Source organism: Stegastes partitus, unplaced genomic scaffold, assembly GCF_000690725.1.
Source record: "Stegastes partitus isolate 25-593 unplaced genomic scaffold, Stegastes_partitus-1.0.2 Scaffold13, whole genome shotgun sequence".
NCBI lineage: Eukaryota > Metazoa > Chordata > Actinopteri > Pomacentridae > Stegastes > Stegastes partitus.
The window spans coordinates 1741543-1763468 of record NW_007577744.1 but is presented as its reverse complement, the minus strand read 5'-3'; the positions used below and the strand labels follow the sequence as shown (position 1 = coordinate 1763468).

Here is a 21926-nt window from a genome sequence, read left to right as displayed (position 1 = left end):
CAGTAAAGGATAACAGCATTAACCAACCAGACTGTCATCCACCCACATAGCTGAGAAAGTAAAAAACGATCGCGGATAATCTAAACCTTTCAGAATTAAGTAACTGTTAGATGGTAAAGTATAAACAGCCTATAATAAGTCGGTTCTAACCGTGGACGCCAACGCTTTTTTATTACCCTCGCAAAATTTGGCGGCGAATCATCCCATCAGAAAGTGAGATGTGAGGGAAACAACGCACGCAAGTGGGGCAACGACAGAAAGTTAGCGCTCGCAGACTCGTTCACGTGGCATATGCTTGAGACGCCGAAATGAAATTAACAAGACACCTCGGCGTACAGATGGCAGAGAGGAGCGAAAACCACCCTATGACCTTACACTCATAGACTAAGTGTTGAAAAACACTGTTCTCACTTTGAAGACATTCTATTGTGCTGCCACCTTAACACTCCTTGAACAGCCTTAGACTCTCCTTCGTATTTGTAGAGAGAACGTAACTTTGTTTTTTGGTTTTTTTTTTAGTTTCTAATCCGTTCCTTACGAAATTTGACAGCGTCGGCCGAGGCTTCTCATGCTAAACTGCGAGCTCTTTTGTGCTGTACTCCAGAGACTGATTTTCTCACACCCTCAATCCAGAGTCCCATCCTGTTTGCTCGGCCCCCCGGGGGGGCTGCTCTGTCGTGGCCCGGAGTGGGCCGGCGGTAGATGGATGTGACGTGGAGGAACTGGGACTCTGCTGGAGGGAGGCTGGAGCCACGACAGGTATCCCCCGCACTTCCTCGGCTATTTATAAAACCCTGAGTCCAGCACTGGGCCAAAAATAAGACAGAGGCCATTTTTATCCATAATAATAAAGGCAAATAAAGACTCCCTTACTCACACGCTTTAACGCGCGGGCACACCGACACACACATATGAGGAACAGAAAAACATCCATGCACACCAACAGCGGATACAAAGGAAAAGTCTTCGCTAGACGATGAAACCATCCTCCTATTGAGCATGCTCAAATGTGCACATTCACACACACACACACACACACAAAACAGACAAAAGTCAATATCAAGGCTGAGCTATTTCTGTAGAGAGCACTATTTAGGAAGTGTGGGCTAGGTGCCAGTATTCTCCTCAGTATCGTCTGGCCGTCATTGCAATGGTGCTGTTATACAAACTCACCTCTTTCCTCTCTCTCTCTCTCTCTTGCCCGCTCCTCACCCTTTCCACCCAATCCCTTGTTCCATTGTCACTGCTCTCTCTCTCTCTCTCTCCCCCCTTCTCTCTCTCTCTTTCTCCCTCTGTTTCTCTTATACACACACAAGGTTATTTGTTTTTCCACTGGGTCGAACCACAGTGCCAGGTGAAAGCATCTATTGGCAGGATAAAGAGAGTGGCTGGTGTGAGATCACAAGGCCCCACTCTGCCCAGCAAACCTTGAAGTGAAGCGCCGGGCTGGAGTTTCAAACAAAGTGCCCCCTCATTCATTATACATGCATCTGCACTGAAAATCTCCTTCCGCAACACCATCTCTTCTCTTCTCTCTCTCTCTCCATGCCTCTCTAGGCCTCTCTCTTTCCCTCTATCTTCCTCCCTCTCTTCTCACATCGTCCCTCTTCGTTTTCTCTCGTTTTTTTCCAGACAGAGCATCCATAAAGTATGAATAAAATTAATGACATCACGAGCTGCACTTTGGAAGAGCCACTGTAGGAAAAAGCCATACATCACAGGGCAGAAGGAGTCGGGCTGAAAAAGAATGTTAAAAAAAAAAAAAAGAAAGAAAGAAAGAAAAAAAAAAATTGACGGCGAGAGACAGAAAAGGCGTGTGGTGGTGGGCGTTGCTTCACTCTCCTCCACCCTCAGGTCACTTCATATTGCTTATGATATTGAGCGTTATTAAGTTTGATATCAGAGAAACTTCAGCTGAAAAGTTTGAACATAATTCATATTTTTCTAATTTCTTCGTAACTGCATCTCACTTTTCTTTGTCTCCTTTGTTCTGCTTTCTCCGTACGTTCACGGTCATCTGAGTAGCGTTCAAACCGGTCCTGTGCGCCACATTATTTTACAGGCCGGCCTTTGGTGTGGGAATGGCACAGATGACAGTGGAAAGGAACAGTGGTGTGGACTTTGGCAGGCCACCGCCTGGTTAAGCTTGTGCGCTCTAGAGAAGAGGGAGAGCACTAAGCATGGATTCTTAGTTTTTTTTTTTTTTTCTCAACTTAACAGCCTTTTCAACAGCATGGTCCCCTTGGGGTTGTACAGTGAATCTCCTGATGTTACAGACATTGCCCTGATATCTGAGACGACGGTAAAAAAAAAAATAATCATCATCTTTAAGACAGTAATATTCTTCCTTAGAGCAGAAGAAAAGAGACAGACATATCAATCGCGCTGCCTATTATTGGAAATTTAGTGTTGCATTGTTTCATTACAAAAGCAACATCACACAAAAGCCTGACTGGGTAAAAATTCGAGTCCTTATTCCTCTGAATTCAATGTGAACACAAGATCTGCTAAAAATACCCGATAGCAATGTGAAGCTCAGCAGCAGCAGCAGCAGCAGCGTGGATGGGGAGCAGTGGCGGCAGCAGCGCAGATTGTGGCAGCCGAGTGAGCAGGGGTTTCAGATGGATGTGAGCTTGTGTGAGGCCAAGGCACAGAGCTACCTCTGTGCGTCTCACTAGACTCTCTTGCAGAATGACTCGGCTATGTTGCAGTTGTGACAAAGATAAATTACTGCCACTGGAAAACATTTCTACATTTTTCTCACTCTCTCTCCCCTTCCCCTACACCTCTTTTTCTTTTTTGTTGGCATTGGGTGTATTCCAAATGTGGCCCACACCAAAGGGAGACGGTGAAGCGACGGGGAGGGGGAAGTATCTCCAAAAATATATTAGGGGTGTAAGAAGTTGCCCCTAGCCATTTACAGGTCAGGTACAGTGAGCACGCCTTCGGTCGCTGCGTTTAAGTACACGGCTTCTCCCTCAAACTAACTCTTGAAACTCGCTAAAATGGATTCACAGTAAATTCTGGATTTGCGGCACAACATATAAAGCAGGTATTACGGATGGATTGAACACGTAACACATTAGGTTGACTGGATTCAGACTGCTACGCTGAGAAAAAAAAATCTAAAATCTCCCAGGAAGGCAGTTAAACTGAGTGTCTGGTGGGCAAGTTAATGAACTAATTTATTAACATGTTAACTCTCATTTGACTTTCATTTTAACATTTAAGTCTGGATGCTGAGGCATTCCGCCTGATCTGAACCATCCAGTGTTTAGACAAAGAAATCCAACCTCTGTTCCACTCTAAATGTTTCTCTTTGTCTTATCATTCAAAGTCCTCTGCTCCCTTGCAATCCTCCAGCCTTCTCCCTCGCTGTCCAAATATTTCAGAGAGCGGGCCTCAAGTATGGTGAGGTGTTTTGGGTGTCTCTTTAGGTGGGCTGCAGCTGACGATATGATTGTGTGGTCAGCAGTGCTGAGCACAGACCACCCAGCAGGCAGCTGCTGTAATAATGGCCAACAGGCCAGGCAGGAAACAGGAAACAGGATGAAGAAGGCAGGACATCCTGTTCATCTAGATCAGTGTGTGAAGCATGACATCACGAAAAGCATCACTTTTTAACAAAGAATACCTGATCAGCGGTCACATATTTTGTCGCGACTAACCTCAGCTCAAACGAATTTCTACCTGCGTTATCTCTGTGTGTGTCTTTCTCTGTTTTCATGTGCATCTGTCTTCTCAGTTTGCCTTTTCAGCCCTCACACTGACACTGTTTTCCAGACTGCTCCATCATCCCAGACATCAAATCCTACCCTCGTCAGTGGGAGAATAAAGGAGAAAAAGAAAAACACGCATTTTCATTTGAATATACACCAGCAACAACCTCACAAAACTCAGACGAAGAAAAAAAAAAAAACAAAAAAAAAAGCACAAAAGCACAAACATTCCAACGCACAAATACACAGAGACAAGACACAAAACTTGAACATGCGCACGCACACGAACGCACCTCCCAGACACACAGCACATACTGACAGACAAACACACAAAGAAACAGCAAACACAAAGCACAGCACAGCCAGAAGTCTACTTTATGCAGAAATATTCTAAAGTGTGTTTTACAATACAATTAAACATCAAAGGCTGATATATTCCTCTGTGATCTTTAACACCCCAGTGAACAAACCCCACACACCCCCATCCACTTACAGCGTACAGAGAAAGTTGCTGAACGTCACTGCTAATTACTAGATAGAGACAGAAGAATACTTTGCATCATTATGCAAAAACCAGGACATATTCAAATATATGCATCCAATCCACCATAAACCATTCAAGGACTGTGTTATTTACTTTAGATTATTACTATTTTTTTTCAAAGTTTTTTTTTTTTTTTATGAGTAATTGCAGCTCTTATAAAGATATAGAGACTGTGCTCCAAACACAAAGGCACATTTGGATAAACATTTCTAACACGCACAACAGTTGGGACAATGAAAGTGAGATCTGTTCAAAAGAAGTAAATAAACACATGGTGAGGTTGAGCCCTACACTTTTCGTTGGCACTACAATATGTATAAAAACAACACACACACACACAAAAAAAATTCCTCCCATGTGGCAAAAGAGAGAACACCTGCCTTGTGCAGTAAACAAGAATACAACAAGCCCTTGAGTTATTATAAAACATAAGTATTTTCATCTGCTCATGAACAGGCACGAAAAAAAAAAAAAGTTGTTCTAAGCAAATGGCTTAATATTTCTACATTATTGGGTCAGATAAATTTATAAAAACATGCTTTATCTTTATTCTGTGGCACACAGGATGTACTGAGTTTTCTCTCAACGGTTTTAAGATATTAGATCCCACTAATACAAGAGGCCTTATATATATGAGGTAAATATAATTGTCTACAACTGCCTCTTATATTACCTTCTCATTTGAGCCAAAGGGCATGAAGTCCAATTACAGCTCTTCAATATCTACCTCCAGATCTTGCCAACCTGCAATCTGCAAATGAATGTTTTACTGACGTTTAACTGAGCAAACTCTGCAAACTCCTTCCAAAATATTTGAAACCATTAGTGAAGAAAAAAAAACAAAAAAAACTTTAAAGCATAGCAAAAGGGCCTATTAAACTATTTGCTTAAACATAAATACATTGGATGTTTCCATCAGGAATAATGTTTTCATAGATCTGGTTTTCCATAGGGAGGGAATCTTGAAATGTGCCTTTTGTGCAGCACTAAATGTTTATGCTCTGAGGCAGCACAGTGATATAGTTTACCCCTTATTTTTTTCTTTTTTTTTTTCAAAGAAGCAAGTTTGATTGCACACATTTGACATCAATCATAGGTTAACTCTCTCTTTGCGGTCATGCTTATCTCTGGCTCCCAGTAAAAGTAATTTTATGAGCATTATGTTACACATTTACGAGCATTATATTAGACATTTATGATTAAAGATATTATCAACAGTCTGTCAAACGCTGGTTTTGTCGGAGTGCTTTTTTAAAACACATGGCAAAACCCTGACCATGGCATACAATGTGTCCCTTCACTTAACTAAAGCTTTACTGAGCCCCTGGTGTACAGCAAAGTGCCCTGACAATCGGCTCAATGCCCTGGCCAATCACAGGGACACGTGACCTTCTAATCCCTCTCTGTGAGAAGGGTAAGAGTGTGTTGTCACTGTTGGTTTTGTGAATCAGCGCCCAAAATCCCAAATGATTTGTCAAGAGGGAGAGGTCTTAAGAGAATAAGAGAAACAAAAGCAGCGCAGGCCAGATAGTGTGGGTGTCGATGCGTGCATGTGTGTAAGAAAAGTGTGTGTGTGTGTGTGTGTGTGTGTGTGTGCAACAGAAAGAGACAGAAAGAGAAAGGAGACAGAACATGCTTTTGTCTGCGCATTTGTGTGTATGTGTGTGTGCGCACAACTGCATGCATGCGTGCGTGCGAGTGTGTGTGTGTGTGTGTGTGTGTTTGTAAAGGGTCTCTAAGATTACAGAGCTTGGCTGACAGAGTCCTCTGTGTGTAATCGTGGGTCCACATGCGAGTGCTCACCTTCCTCTGAGCGGATTAACCTATCGCTAAATCCCAAGAGAGCAACAGGCCAGACAGGCCACACAGAACAACTTCATTGACGATGGTCAGAAGAGGGAAGGCCAAGTATAAAATCTTTTTATAGACTAAAACACATATTTTTTCACGTATAAACAATTCACATGAAAGACTATAAAAGGTAATGGGACAATATACAGGACACTGCATCCTCCTTAAGGGTGAAAAATGTATCCTAAACATTATATTCATGTTGAATAGAGAATTATCTTTTTCTTTCTTTTTCTTCTTCTTTTTTTTAAATTGACCTAACTATAAAAAGCATGCTGTAAAGCAGTAAACAACTGCATGGATGTAGTGCGCTTCACACAGGGACACTGATATGCTGGAAAAGACAGCAACACTTTACCACAAAAATAATACTTTTCCTTGAAAAATATCTCATTCACATATCTGCACTTCAAATTTAATTGCTCTTATAAATCTCAAAATGTTCAGTGAATACTGTATTTATTTTTATTATTCATTTGAAAAATAAACTGCAGCTATTCCTTTACGAGAAGCCTGTTTTGCAAAACTTTAAAAATGGAATTTATTTCATTGCTTAAAATGCCTGTTTAACTTAATGACAAATTCATGGGACTGTGAATATAGAGATACACTTTTATGAGCTTGAGTTAAATGCCCACAGCTCAGTCAGCCACAATCGGTCTAAATTAACAAGAAGTGTGCCGTAGTCGTTTTTAAATTTTATCACCATTCTTAAGTTTATCTGGCCATTTTATTTTACGGGCCTCGTGTCCGCATTGTCTTGAGCACCAAACAAATAATCCCATTTTTTCAAATTTGAAGCTGCAACCTGTGAAAGTTGCCACAAGTTAATTACGGTGTCATTATTAATCCTCCCCTACTGCAACAGGTTCAGCTGAGCAACACGAGACTGAACTAAACTCACCTTGTAAATATATCACACTCAGTGCAGCGTGATAAGTCAATCTCAGTCACAAAGTCACAGAGAAGAAATTGTAGTTGAGCCTGAAGACGCCAAAGCTTCTCTAAAAACGCTGATTTCCACTGCTGCTGCATGGATTAACAGTCAGATAAGTCTACTAAACTGTGCCCTCCTGGACTGTAGGGTTTTTTAAATAAATGATTGATACATCAGCTAATCTTTTCTAACATAATTATGAAAGCAGGGTTTAATGTATATTATCACAATTATGATCATTAGTGCACCCCAGTTTAAAGACCTACACACAAAGGAGCAGCAATCTAACGTGTGGCTGCTTTCCTGTGTATCTTTTAGAAAACAAATCCTCAGAAATGTAGAAACTTTCAAACTTTATGTATGCTTTAAAATATCTTTTTCCTCTTGTCCTCAAGTGGATTTGAAAGTTTCCAGTCAGTTTGTTGGATTAATTTCTATATCTGGTATATATTTTATAGCAGTAACTTTTCACGTGCCATCCCATTAGAGGACATAATGTATTATGTTAAGGAGGGCACCCTGCTCAGTTCTTTTTTTTTTTTTTTTTTACTGTAGCTTTAGGACTGTGCGCCTGCATGTGGACAAGCTGCACAAGGTCGAGGCAGCACCTAAAAACACGAGCCACATCTCCGCTCTCCTTAATGGACCATAAACAGCTATTTGGTGTCACTCGGTAATTATATGACATACTTGTCACCGGCATAAGTCGACAGAGAAAAGAGGGGGGTCACAACAAATCAATACACGCAGTTAAGTCTACTTTGTTGGTGAGAGAGAGAGAGAGAGGAGAGAGAGAAGACATTTAGCGCGCATCAAAATCGAGCCCTCAAGTTTCCCTGTGGAAAGGTTGAGAAAATAAAAAAAAAAAAAAAAAGGAGAGATGCGATGTTGCGTCGTGCGAGTGCCAAGTACTTACTTTCTGTTTTCGCGTGAAATCTTTGTCCGGCGGTGGTTGAAGCGACAGATAACAAACGAGCCTTCCGCCGGTTGTTTTGGCCCCGGCCGTTTTGACAGGGGGGTGAGAGCTTTTTGGGGTAGAAGAGGGAAAGAGGAGGAGGAAAAAAAAAAAGCTGGCTTGCTTGATGGTGGACGGAGTTTCGCCGAGACGCACTTAAAATCCAGGAGCGCAACTTCGCAGAGGACGGCGCCGGGAGGAAGAAAAAAAAAGTAACCTACAGTACGTGGAAGGAGTCTCTATAATGTCAGAGAAAACTACTCTCTCTCTCTCTCTCTCTTGCTCTCTCTCTCTCTCTCTCTCTCCCCCTCTCTCTCCCCCTCTCTCTCTCTCTCTCTCTCTCTCTGATCGGACAGTATCTGCTCAGGAGGCGGTGAGGACGCAGCGCCTGGTCTCTCGCTCTCTCTCTCTCTCTCTTGCGCGCGTCTGCGAGGTGCCGGTGAGCGGCGAGGGACTCGGTGGAGCTGCTGTGGTCGGAGGTGGAGGTGGTGGACGTCTGCAAGCTTGATACTGATGTTTTATATTTTTCTTTTTTTCCTCTTCCTTGCCACAGTTCTTTCCCCCCCCCTTTAAAAAAGAAAAAAAAAAGAGCACCCTCTACTACTACTACTACTACTCTCCCGGTGCGAGAAGAGAAATAATCGATTTTTTTCTTCTCCCCCTCGCTCTCCTTTTTTTTTTGACTCCTGAAAGGGGGCGGTCTCACATTTCCCAACTCTACTTTAATGAACGAGGCATGGCTCTTAATGCTTTTATTATCGCGCCAGCCCCGATAGAGTGGACGCACAATTAACTGCTCAGAGAGGACCACTAGAGGAAGAGGATGGTGGTGGAGGGAGGAGGAGGAGGAGGAGGAGGAGGAGGAGGTGGAGATGTGTACTTTAACTAATGAACCGACGTTTACGCGTGCAACCGACTGTAGACTGTCGAAATCTGTGCCGCCAAAACTTGCTGTTTTTTTGTTGTTGTTGTTGTGGCACACTCAGTTTTCGCCTGTTGTTTCATGCCTGCCACATCAAATGACAAGTAGGCGAAAAGTTTAGTCAGTCTTGGCCACAAAAGTGTCTAAAGAATACAGTCAGAATCAGTTTGTTTCCTTATCCACAAAAAAACTGTTAAATTTGCACCAATTATCTCACTCTACTTTTAAAAGATTCATTATGACTCTCATGATGTCATGGGGAATAATTTTTTTACAAACAAAAAAGTAGGCTCATGTTGTTGTGACTCCCAAATAATACCGTTCTTCAATTCTCAACAGTTTCCTTGGATGTCTGTGAAACGCCTTTCTCGAGACACTGCTACACTTTCCACCTCCTGCGCGCCGCCAATCATTCTCCAGGACCCAGCTATCTTCCTCCAGATAAGCCCTGACACAGACAGTAAGCACTGGGGAATTACCAAGCCTTTATCCATCCAACCAAATGATTTCAAAACATCCACTCTATTAGTGTGAAGATAACAATTAGAACAGCAAGTTTGCCACTTCAGATAAGACGCAGACAGGCAGTGCAGTGGCTTTTCTGTGCAGAGATGTTTCCCAGATAGGCCATGTAATACCAGACTTCCATTATGCTCACATTATATGGGCTGCTGTATCAGTTTGAAGATTTTTTAATAGCTGTCCTGAGTGACGCCTGTTATGCTCTAATCACTCTTGAGTTTTCGTCGTGCAGCTCTCTCGTGAAAAGAAAATCATAGGTTTTTGCTCGACTTCGGTGTTTCATATTTGTGGATGGTCAGGGTTTTATACACAGGCGATAATCTTCTAGACTAATATTTCCTTTCGGTCTAAATGCAGACAAACGGCGAGGCCCTCCCTCGTGAGCTCAGCTTTGCACGACTACACATGTAGCAGTACCGACTGAGTGTCGTGTAAGTGGACACCGAGCGGCTCCCTAATCTTTCCCCTCCTTTGAAGTTCACCTGCGAAGCATAAGCTATGTATGCAGTCAGTCAGTCAGAGTAGGAAATGGCGGGACATCAGTTAATAAATAAATCAAGCTGGCTAATCTGCTCGGCGGGCGGACTTTACAGCCTGTAACCGAAGCCGCTGGTGTCTGATGACTCTGGATACCACCTTCACATCACCTGACCCTTTAATCTTTAATAGCATTTCCTCCGGTTCCTAGACCTCCACGATAATCAATAACATGTAGTCTGTTAGACACAGTGGGATCATAAATGCAACATGACAGATATCAATACCGATCCAAATGAGCATGTATGTAACACTGAGTGCGAATATTTCGCAACTTCAACAGACGGAATTTCATATTTTCAGATCTCATAACGTGCACTAAATCTGTCTCTGACATATGGACAGCTATAGGTGCCTATGTGATCGTACGTACCACGTTCAGTGTTCCTTCGTCTTTCGTCTTCCGTTCTCGCTCTCGAAGCTTTCTTCGTTGGCTGTCAGCAGTTCATTGGAGAGGTCCTTTCGCAATGCTTGAGGTTGTCTTCGGTTGGCACCTAGGAGGAGCAGTGAAGGCATTAGCGAAATGGTTTGCATGTATGTGCACATACTTGGACATGGTGGGAAAGATCCATGTTTAAATCTGTGTGGCATCTCGTGTGTGTGTGTGTGTGTGTGTGTGCTTAATGGCCATATGAAATAAAGAGAAATAAATTGGGAGAAGTGGATTGAATACATTTGAATTGTGAAAAATCATTAAACGAGGCAAACACTGGCTCATGCATATTCATAAACGACTGTCTGACTCGTCTGCGGGGATAAACCTATGGTGAAGGCATACTAACAGCCTTATTCGACGCTCATACATTTAATGCAAAGTAGGGAGGTCCTACTGTATATTTTCCTCTTGAGACTGCTGAGCGAGGCTCTACGGTTAAATCTAAATAGGGTAGAAACAGCTCAAAGCATTATAGCCAGATTATTATTACTCTGTATTGTGCAGTTCAAGGTGTGTCACATTACGCTATTTAAATCTGATAAATTTAGAGTTCGTTACACAATAAGTGTGCGCAAACAAGCTCAGCGTGTTGCCAGTTAAATATTGGAGGTCGTGACATTTGTGTTAAGACAAACAATTTTCTCATTAATCAGAATGAAGCAAATTATTAGTTTCCTGCTGTCTGCAACTTTTTCCCAGCCCAACCCATTTGTCATTGTCCCTCCCTGCTACTCTTTGAACATGCAACGCTGAACTTGTGTTTTCGGAGGAGTGCGTCTGCGAGTGTGTTCAAATGTGGGGTGACAATCTCATCAAAGCCTGAGAAAAATCAGTTTTGCTGTTTGCCAAAACAATTATGTAATTTCAAATATGTCACAGTGTGTATACACACACTTTAAGGCTTTTGGGTAAATGCAATTTCGTGACGTTTGGCATCAGTCGAAGAGGGGAAACTGCGACTGGATGTTAAGTCAAACACATAAGTGCGGTTTGCTGATATTGATCTTGCTTGGATTGTTTCTTAAGCCTCTCCTGGCAGTCACTTCACAGCATGTGTCACACACACACACACACGCATGCAGAACAGCTCGTCTGAAAATGTGTGTGCGCGCGTGTTTTTGGTAACAGAGGGAGAAAGAAAGGAATGCCTCTCTCAAGCAAAAGATAAACACAAACACATTTCCAGGGCAAACAGGAACAGCTCGGGCTCAGTGCAATCTGTTGTCGATCATGCTCACGTGAAAACACAATCTGCCTGTCACAGTAGATGATGTTGTCAAGCACTCTGCCTCACTGCTCCTGAGAATTAGCCAGCTATTACAGAAGCACTACGAAGACACATGGAGTATTTGTTGTGCGCCGGATATGTCTGAGGATGCTTGCAGCTTTATTTGGTATTTACCGCTTTCAGTCAATCTTCCTGCATTCGTTCCCTAATGAATTTGAGAGACAATTGGTGTTTTGACGTGTGATTGATGCTACATGATGTGACGACCGAAGCCTTCACAGGAGGCACAGAAAGACCTGCAGGCCAATTTAACTCAGGGGCTCAGCTGGGAATCTATAGGTTTCCCTTTTGCACATGTGCATGGAGATGTTTGCATGATTGTCTGTCGTACACTTAGAGTGATGCTGATAATTCAAGGGCGGCTCCTGTCTCACTATATCATGCTGATAATTAAGAACAAAATTCAGATTAAAGATGAAATTTTCCCTTTAAAATTTTATAGTTGAGAGTAACTATCTATCTGTCTAGATTTCTTTCTTCTTTTCAACAATGGATTACACTTAAACCTCACCTTATTATATTCACTCTTTGTTCAGATGATACTCTCACTATGCAGGACTTGTTCAGCCCCGAACATCTGGGTTCTGTTCTCAGGCAAAACATACCTGCCTTAGATGTCACCTCACACTTTGTAGGAGAGATGAGAGACATTTCCCTGTCGATTCCGTGTTTGGTCTTTATGTAAGTCATCCAAAGCGTTATATTATACATGATTTGGAGCTCCCTACTAATAAGGTCTATAATGGAACTCAGAGGGCAATATCATCAGTAATTACAGTCGCAGGAATTGTAGCTCTGTACAATATAATTAGGGGAGCAAAGGTGGGAAAATCAATTTTAATTAATTAAAATCATATGTCTTCATTTTTATGAGAAAGAAAGTAAAGAAATTTATAATTACAGGGACGTATTTATTTGTACACGCAAGTGAGATTTTTTAATATGAAGGTGCAGTTCTTCCTTCTCTATTCAGCTTTCAGGCAAAAATTATTTTGATAACTGTACCTCTGAAAGAAAGCAATGAAGCAGTAATGTGTTTAACTTGGGATCATATACACTAGTGCTTTGAGGTAATTGCTTTTGCCAAATTAGTTCTATGTAAATATCAAATATTGTGATAGTCATACATACGGTAGATGTAAATATATGTTGCTGCTGATGACTCTGACTTGAGCAACACTCATCACAGTGCTATCAATTCTTTTAGCCTGTGTAACATTAACTAACATGTTGATGTTAAACAGACCTACATCATTTTATGGGCTACCGTTTTTTGGTTAATTAATTGTCTCTTTTGCGAGTAGGAAAAAAAAAAAATCTGAGCAAAATGAAATTTTTAAAAGTTCATTCTACTTAACATTTGATGCCACATTTCAGTGTTTTAGTGAAACAGCACAGAGCTTTGATTTCAATAACACAGTTTTTCTCTGTCTTTGAACCATCAGCAACGTCTATCCAGCCTCGTTCACCACCTCTACAGCACAAAAAACAGGCTTGAATGCACTAAAAGCAAAGTCACAAGGACTCCAAAACTGAAACGAACCCCTTACCAAGCAGTGTCAGGCAAGAGACAGTGCAGGTGATTTGCATGTGTTGTGTTTAACCAACAGTATTCTGTCAGTACACCTTTTCTGCATTATGGATGAGGCACAACCGAACAACAAGCTCTCCCTTTGTTCTGCCTGATGCTCCAGTTACATCATAGGAAAAGCCCCATGGTCCTGTGACTGCGCTGACACACAGTGCTGCAGGATGAGCTGTTGATCAGACCTGTTGCTTCTTCACTTTGTTGCACTATCACGTGTGTGTGTGTGTGTGTGCGCTTGTAGGTTCAGATGCTTACAACTTACAAACACATCTTCTATATATTTTAGTTCAAACATGAGACTAGGACACCTCTTGAATTTAATGAATTGTGTTATGGCATCACAAACATCCAATTAAAATTTGGAAGAAAGACCTCGAGTTGTCTACATACTGGATTATCAAGGCTTGATACCTGCGGATTGACTGATTTTATTAATAATCAGAATTCTTTAATGTCATTTTTTTATAAATGCACACATGACAGGTGCCATCAATGTGCCATCTGCTATATGAAAAGCCCTCTGTACACAGACACTGCAATTAAGTGTGCTGCCTGCAGGGGAGGTCTGCACCCTTCTCAGCACAGAATCAAGTGGTTAAGCACATGGGTTAACTGGGGGTATTCCCAATACAGTGTTTAACCAGCATTAAAAAGAAAAAAAGTGCATTAATTTAATATGGTGGAGATCATTAAGACATTAACATTTAGAGGAATCGATTAAAGTTTTAAGCACAATCATTGTTTAATAGAAATTAAATATTGACTATTATTCTATACACAAAAACTTTAATTTTTGCATTTTTTATTTATTTTTTTTAAACTCCAACCCTGGCACTGTTTTTTCTCCCCCCTCGCTCCTCCTCCTGTGTCTTCTCCGTGCTGTAGCAAGTGTAATTGCCACGATTTCAAGCTGTATATCAAGGGCTCAAAGTTCTCTTTGTTTCCATAGATTGCTTCAAGAGAGGGGGGAAAAGAGAAACTCACATTCCGCTAATGATTTTTCCTCCTTTTGAATGGTTGGAAAGTAATTCCCTATGAAGTGCTCCAACACAGGCACAGTTATTTCATTGTTCTCGCTGCCCTTTTCTCTAATTGTGCCCATAAAGGGGAGATGCCAGTGCCAGTTCAAGGGGTGCCCACCGGTCTTTCTTGAAGTGGTGCAAAAAGCTGTGTTTGAAAAAGCATGATTAGTGTTAAATATGCAGCAATGGAATAGATCTCACATCTGACCGAGTTCCACGATCAACATGTCAAAGAGTAAATGTGGGGTTAAATGACCCAAATGTACAGTTTAAGTCTGGTTCACAGTTGTATATTTATGTCTAATCCTCAGGAAGAAAAATGACAAAGAGCATGTGCAAATGAGCTCTTGTAGATACAGGAGCAGAGATGGAGTTATTGTGCTGTTATGTCACATGGGAGACATGGGAGCTGGTTTTTTCCCCCCTATTTCACTCTAAACACTGGTTCCTTTGAACCACGACCATGATCATTTCTCAAACTTGACCACACTTAGAAAGAAACTGGCAAAAAAAAATGTCCTGCTGACAGATGAACCAAATCACTAATATAGATTGTTATGGAAGGCGCTGTTAATGTGTTTGGTTGTTTTATTTGGAGGTTTTCTAGCAGTGTAAAATGCCACTACTGTGATCTCAGAACTGATTTCAGATCAGGGTTTACGTAGGTTCACAGTTTTACTATTTTAGTGGGGTTTTTTTGTTACTCTTCTGGCCACTGTTTACTGATAAAGTTTTTACTGGACAGGGGTCTCGCCCATAGGTTGCAATGCATTCAGCTGTAGCACAACAGCTAACAGTCCTCACTGTTTCAAATTCGCATAGTAACCATTACACAGCAGAAGTCCCTCCTGCAGCTGTTGACCTCAGCCAATTCTCTTGACAATTAAAGATCACTCAGCATAGCTGTGCAACTTCTCCCACACTCTCAACAAGCAGCTGATAGCATCTCACTGTGAAGAAAAGCAAGTGGAGTGGAATATAATGTGTGTCTAAATGAGGATTCCCCAGCTCAGATGTGTGATAGCGAGGCCTAGCGACCATCGGCGCAGGCCCGTGTTACATGGTAGAGCTTGGCAGACAAGCGGCAGCGTCTAAAGCTCTTTGTGCCTCCAGGATCACCCCCGACTCATTCTTATTCAGACATGATCAGAGGGGAGGCAGGCAACTAAGATTAGCTGCAGATCAAAAGAGCTGCCTAGCGCCAGCGCTCGTGTTTTGTAGATTTAGGCGGCCCCGGTGCATAAGCGTTGTATCGTGGCGGTGGAGCGTCATACTGTTTTCTGGCCTCGACAGTGCTCGGGGGGGTAGAAGGAAAGAGAGTTTTCATACAGGAGGACGGACCACTGCTGGAAATCTTCCAAAATTAAATAATAAAAAGGGTAGAAGAGAATGAAAAGAAAAAATAAGAGCAAAATTACTATGCTGTTACTGTAAGCCATTACAGAACCGAGATACTTGTGCTTTCCATGCCATCGCAATTGAAACTGCTCCCATATGTATAATTGGTCTTGGTTCAGTTATAATTTGTTTAAAAAATGAAATGCACTTTCTACAGTAACAGAGTTTCAGTAACTCAGGAGCATCTGGAGCAGCGGGGCCCACCAAATAACCATGGAAACTAACTACTACCATGCTTTCTGTCAGTAGCCACAACGGAATAACAACAAATCAGCAAATTACTTCTACACTGTATCTTAACCTTCCAGTTAATTTACAGAAAAACACCAGTGGAACGCTCAAAAAACATATCTGCTTTGAATTACATTCCACTAAACAAGCAGTGGCCACAAATCTCTGTAGAAAATCTGCATTTGAGTAAACTTCAGCTTTTGTTTTTAAGGAATGACATGAAATGTGTGGCTATCCAAAACGTTGAATAAAATTTGATATTCACATTCCAGACATTACTGCTGAGGGTAAACAAATATTCCCCTGCTATTCATAATACATGAAAATACAGAAAACAACAATGAAACTAATAGCGGAGTTGGAAGGTGGAATCACAGGATGAGGTGAGTTTCAAAGGCGGAACGGCAACTGCGTAAGAGCGCTCGCCGCCCTACGGAGAAAGAAAACAGCGCGTTTCCTTAACTCCGCTGACCATCAAAGCCATGGAATTCAGGGGCAGAAAACTTAATAAGTGAGAACTGAGTTGAGCTGAACTGTTCCTGTAAACTGGGTCAAAGTTTCTAAAGTTCTGTTGTTTTTTAGGTTAATAGTGTAAGGACAGCAGCTCTCCCCTGGAATAAAATAAGGGACATGGGTGTACTTCTCTAGGTACAGTACATCTAAGCGTTTTCATGTCCTGGATGTCACTTTGTTAGCCGTTTCTCAGAGAGAACACAATAAACTACTTGGATATTTCATCATCAGAGTTTTGTGGGAACAGTCTTTAATATAAAATTGGAAATAAAATGAACTGTAAATGCTGAAGGAAAAAAAAAAACAGTTTCATTTCCCGCTTATTAAACTAAAATAAAGCCTTTGCTTAGGTATGAAATTCAATTCTGTTGTTTTGGGACGCTGGAGCCGAGACCTTTTCATACGTCTCCTGTGAACCTGTTTGATTAAGAATAACCCCCCCCTCAGTTCATTTAATATGGCAAAGGTTTCTCATTTGTTTCAAAAGTTTGGTCTTACTTTAACATCAATCTGCATGATACATACTGTGACTGAAGTGTATATTTGCCACTTAGGTAGCTGCCTTAAAGGAATGAGTCACCTCTAAAGCAAACAGTATGTTAAGGCCACGCTCTTTTCTCTCACTGATAATTCCGCTCTGTACAATGCGATGTTCGAAGCAATTACCCTTGAAACGATGAGTAACCTGAAGTGACTGTGAAGAATTAGAAACAGAAAAACAACATGGTGTAAAGTTTCGCTTTAGTGACTTAAACCATTTGTCTGGCCGTAGAGAAATAAAAATGTACAGTCTTAAAACTAAACACACGGTTCCAGGAGCCTCAATCAGCGATTCCCCAAGTGCTCGAGAGAGGTGATTGGCAACAGCTGGGACCTGACTCCTCCTTCAGCGCTGTTAGAGATTCTCTGGTGTCTTTCTACTTTGTCAAGAGCAGGAAAAACTCAAAGTAAACAGCAGTTAAGTATATCTTTTGGCCTTTGCTCACACTGGTATAGTCATTTCTGTGTTGGACTACATGACAAAGACATCATTCACTAAATTCTGCAAAGCTGTAATGAAACAATTAGGCAACAGTGCTCCCAAATAAATTTCAGAGCAGTTTAAATTGAGCAGTTCAAATATCAAAATTATGGCTTAATCTGTTAAACATGTCATGACCCGCTGTGCGGAGTGCGGTTTGAAATCCTGACGGAGACAGGTTTTCCACTGACAGCACGAGATTCAGACGAGAGGGAAAAAAGGAAAGGGAATAGGTGTACTGTGAAAACTCACCCGTGCCTTTTTCTCTGCTTCCCCAGGAAGTTACACCCTGCAGCACCAGCTGAGGCCCAGCTCAAACTGTTAAAAATGTTTCAAAAGAGAACAAAACAAAAGAGATAGTTGACAAAAAAAAGAAAACAAACAAAAAAAAAAAAAAATGACCAACAAACTTCTTAAAATAAATGTCCTGCATGTAATAAAGCCAGACCAGCTGGCTTTGAATAGAAACCCCCGATTTGGGTTGTGTGTTTGCCCCCGATCTCTGCCTGAACTGAAACCAGGTCTGGTTCTTTCCAACCACCCCCACCACCCCTACCCCTCTGTCCCAGCTCAGTCCACCTGCCCCCATCACTCTTGGGTAAATTTAGCCTTCTGAGGGATCAGTATCACCCCCCTGATGCACACACACACACACACATATCCCAGACCTTTGTCAGCACTGGCATATATGCCCCCCCAAGAATGCTGCCATCTTCACAGGGGCAAAAAAAGACTTCCCCCCCCCCTCCCACCTTTTCGCCCCTTTACACATTCACAGCTCGAAACTGTATAGACAACATTCTTCTCAGTAGCTGTGCTCTTTGGAAACAGAGCTGTTGTATCTGGAACTAAACATCCATACTTTGCGCAAACTTTCAATATCTTTTCTATAAATCTCTCTGCAAACATTGTACAGAAGAAATGCAATACTGGATGAAATGAGACATAACTCTATGATCCCTGATAGAGAGTTCATTCAAACGTTATTATTCCTCTAATTTCATAACCTGGGATATCGCCGCTACGAAACATATAAAAAAAAGTTTCACTGTAACAAATATTCTTGCCTCTTTCACAACCAGAATCAGTGTAATCTTTGTAAATCATAAATAAATTAGCCACTGGAAGAAATTAGTCAGCAACGATACCATCTTGTCAAATGTGAAAATACCAGGTGCAGTGGTATACACCTATAATTTTGTAATTAAAAGCTCATTTAGCTGAGTATATCTATGACTAAAATCCGCCTACAGTCTTGTTTTTTTTTTCTCCGACCGACCATAATGCTCAGGAAATGTCTTTTTTTTTTTTTTTCATTACTACCTGATAAAAATCATACACCTCCATCCAAAAAGAAAACTTGCTGGCACCCTGACTGTAAGCCATTTTTACTTCTAAATGATATATTCAGTGGAGTGTAAGAATCAACAAGCTTAAATCATAATATCCTCTGTGATTGTTTGCACATTAGCGGGGAGTTTTGTGGGGGTGGCACAGTTTTAATATTTTCCAGTCACGCTCTTATACCTGATTCCAAAATCTAATGTAGATAATGACACAGAATGATACACCCAAATTAGTGTTTTATGCATCCCTCTCAAATCAACCGATTCGCTAATGTGGAGATTGAAGATATGACGGAAAGATGAGGAGAATATAGATTGGTATTTTCCCAGAATACATCCAAAAGAGTGGATCCACGGTGGGAGGAGATAAAACAGTGGTGTTCCCTGGGTGATAGGTGTTCGCACTCCTGACAGTGAAATATGCTTTGTATTGATCCGGTTGTATTGTTTACATGTTTCTGGGCACAGATAATCAACTAATCTGCTTATTTTGGGGAATTTCTGTCACCATGACTACCTGTACCCCTATACATTATGGATCTGCTCTGTCTGGTATTCGCAGTGACCTCACAGACAGGAATTCAGTAATCTTTTTGTGTGGTAATGGGCCTGGAAAGTGGATGAATAATTTTTATTAGGAGTTCATTTAATTATGACACAGGGAAGGATTCAGTGTCTTGATCAAACATGTTGACATGACTGCCCGTTTATTGGCTTTTGCATGCTGGCTAAAGACTTCCTGCAAATACGTTTAACAGTCGGGGGCTCCGTCAGATGGCATTTCAGCTCTGGCTCCCCTTTAAGAGACAGGTTTGGGACTGAGCTTGGCTGTCTTTTAAAAGTGTGGCAGGGTCAAAGAGAGAGAAAAAAAAGAGGGAAGCATGGCAATCTGTGGCACTGTCAGCTACATGAAAGTACAGAAGAGTTGCTAAACTGTAAGAGTACATTTTGTCCTGATCAAAGAAGCACTACCCAGTTTGCATACACTGATGCAATGAATTGCATTTGCCCTGTTTCTGTAACAAACTGTTTATGTCCATTTACTTGTATGAGTATTTCTAAAAAAGTAATTTTCCTTGTACTTACTTTTGCTTTATCTCAAGTTTAGCACTTTGCTACATTCAAAGTCACGTCCATGACAGAGTAAAGGTCACACAAGTCATAATAAACTGTGTGCTATGTCAGCAGCTTCAGCCAAGAAGCAGAAGGCAGAACTACATGTCGTTAGTGTTACCACTCAGCTCAACAGACATTGTTCTGAATGTTTGCTTTTGCTGACCGAATGTCAGAGGGTTTGAACAGGATGCGTTTGCACCTCAGGCAAGAGGTTTTTTTTTTAAAAATGCACAAACATTGAGTAAAACTGAGGCTGATGTTATTTTGGATCATTGGTTCAGATTAGCAGTAGCCTGGCACTGTCAAATTTCTCTAAGTAGTTCAAATCAAACTCACCCATGATGCTGCGTGTTCAACAGGTGCATAGCGACTTTGGATAAATGCTGAAATGCTCGCAGAACTTCTACCTTCAGTGAGGCGTGCACCAACTTTTTTGAAGTTTTTGACAATCCTTGTTTCAACTGCAACAAACTCACAGCTCGTTAGTAACTCACTGTTGTCGAGGGCACCGTCAACAGACACAGTGTTAAACAGCAACATAATGCTATGCATGTGCACCAAACTGTGCGAAAAACTCCACAGACTCTGGTTTAGTTTAATACGTGTGTAGTAGTTGTGGAGTGGATGTCGTCTTTCTTTGCAGTGTTTTATTCTGCTGTTAATTCTTGAAGAAGTGGGCGGCTATTTAGTCTGTGGGCACAAACTATGGTTTATTGTCGGTCATTTTTATATAGTTGTCTGAGTTCATTATTGGACATAAGGGCTTTCACTGGGGAACTTCTGAAAAAATAGTGTAGTGTTGTTTTTAGATTACAGTTTAACCAACTTACTTTTATCTGAACACATTTTGCTTCTACCTAAAATGTCTTAAAGGTAGCAGCACGAGTTTCTATCTCTGCTGGTTTGAGCTAATGGCCTTTGTGTAGCCTATGTAGCTACTGATGTGTGTGTTCATGCAAGTGCCTTGTAATTATGGAATTCACTCATCAATGTATGTATATATATATGTATGTGTGTGTGTGTGTGTGTGCTCTTGTGTTTCTAAGTGTGTGCCACTGAGGGTGAGGCTGTGTTTCTGTGCTATGGCTCACAACACTGTGGGCTATGCCAGTGGTGAAACACAACGTGTTCTGTCAGCTGAAAGGTGACAAGCACTCAACAGGAAACGTGGCATGGCGTCTCATCTAAAAAACTGCTTTCACTCTGTTTTATTTTCTCTCTCTCTTTTTTTTTTTTCCTGTTGCTTTATCATTAAATCATCAACAGAAAATTAAAATAATTATTGTAATGAACCCACTGACAGGTTTATGTAACTCTGGGTGGATTTATGAGCGCTTGGATAACAACTCTACAGTAGTCTGGGGCAACCCTACAGTCTCGCTCGGAGCTGATGGCTACAAGAATCATGTAAGAGTACATGCATGTGTGTGGTAGTTTTCTAAAATTCCTTTTGAAATGATAAGAATGCGGAGTACCGTGGCGAAACTAATGCTTTTTGCTGAATAATAATGTTTAATTTATGTGTTTGTCCACTCGTACTAGCCATATTATGAGGATTTAAACCTGTTTATAAAGTCACACTGTTGAGATCTGCCGCCTTTGTTGAGACAAAAATCAATTCGCCATAATGTAAATCATTTGCTTTCAGGGTGAGGGCTTGTTTTATTGTCTAATTTTAGGTGAGGGTAAGGGTGAGGATTAGTAGCTATGTTTAGTGATCGGGTAAGTCTCCAGGAAATGAATGTAAGTCAATGTAATGTCCTCTGAAGTTGTGGCAACACAATTGTGTGTGTGTGTTTGTGTGTGTGTGTGCGTGTGTGTAACACAAAGGATCATATCTTCTTTTGCCAGCAGTCCACTGCATGGCGTGAGCTGCCTTCAGTGTGTCTGCCCACCCCTCTGCTCCACACAAGGTCGCTCTGTGTGTGTTCAGCTTCGGAGAATGAGGGGAGGCCATGGCACACAATCACCACTAAGCAC

The 21926-nt window shown here is 41.4% G+C and overlaps 1 long non-coding RNA gene across 1 annotated transcript; it reads right to left on the bottom strand.

The window, feature by feature from the left end:
* Nucleotides 1–795: 795 nt before the first annotated feature.
* LOC103362460 (uncharacterized) lies at nucleotides 796–18010 on the bottom strand. The gene is made up of 4 exons (XR_520466.1): nucleotides 17737–18010; nucleotides 10357–10481; nucleotides 8268–8270; nucleotides 796–806 (listed from the first exon to the last, which is right to left on the bottom strand). It is a non-coding gene; the product is annotated as an uncharacterized LOC103362460 (long non-coding RNA).
* Nucleotides 18011–21926: the final 3916 nt, after the last annotated feature.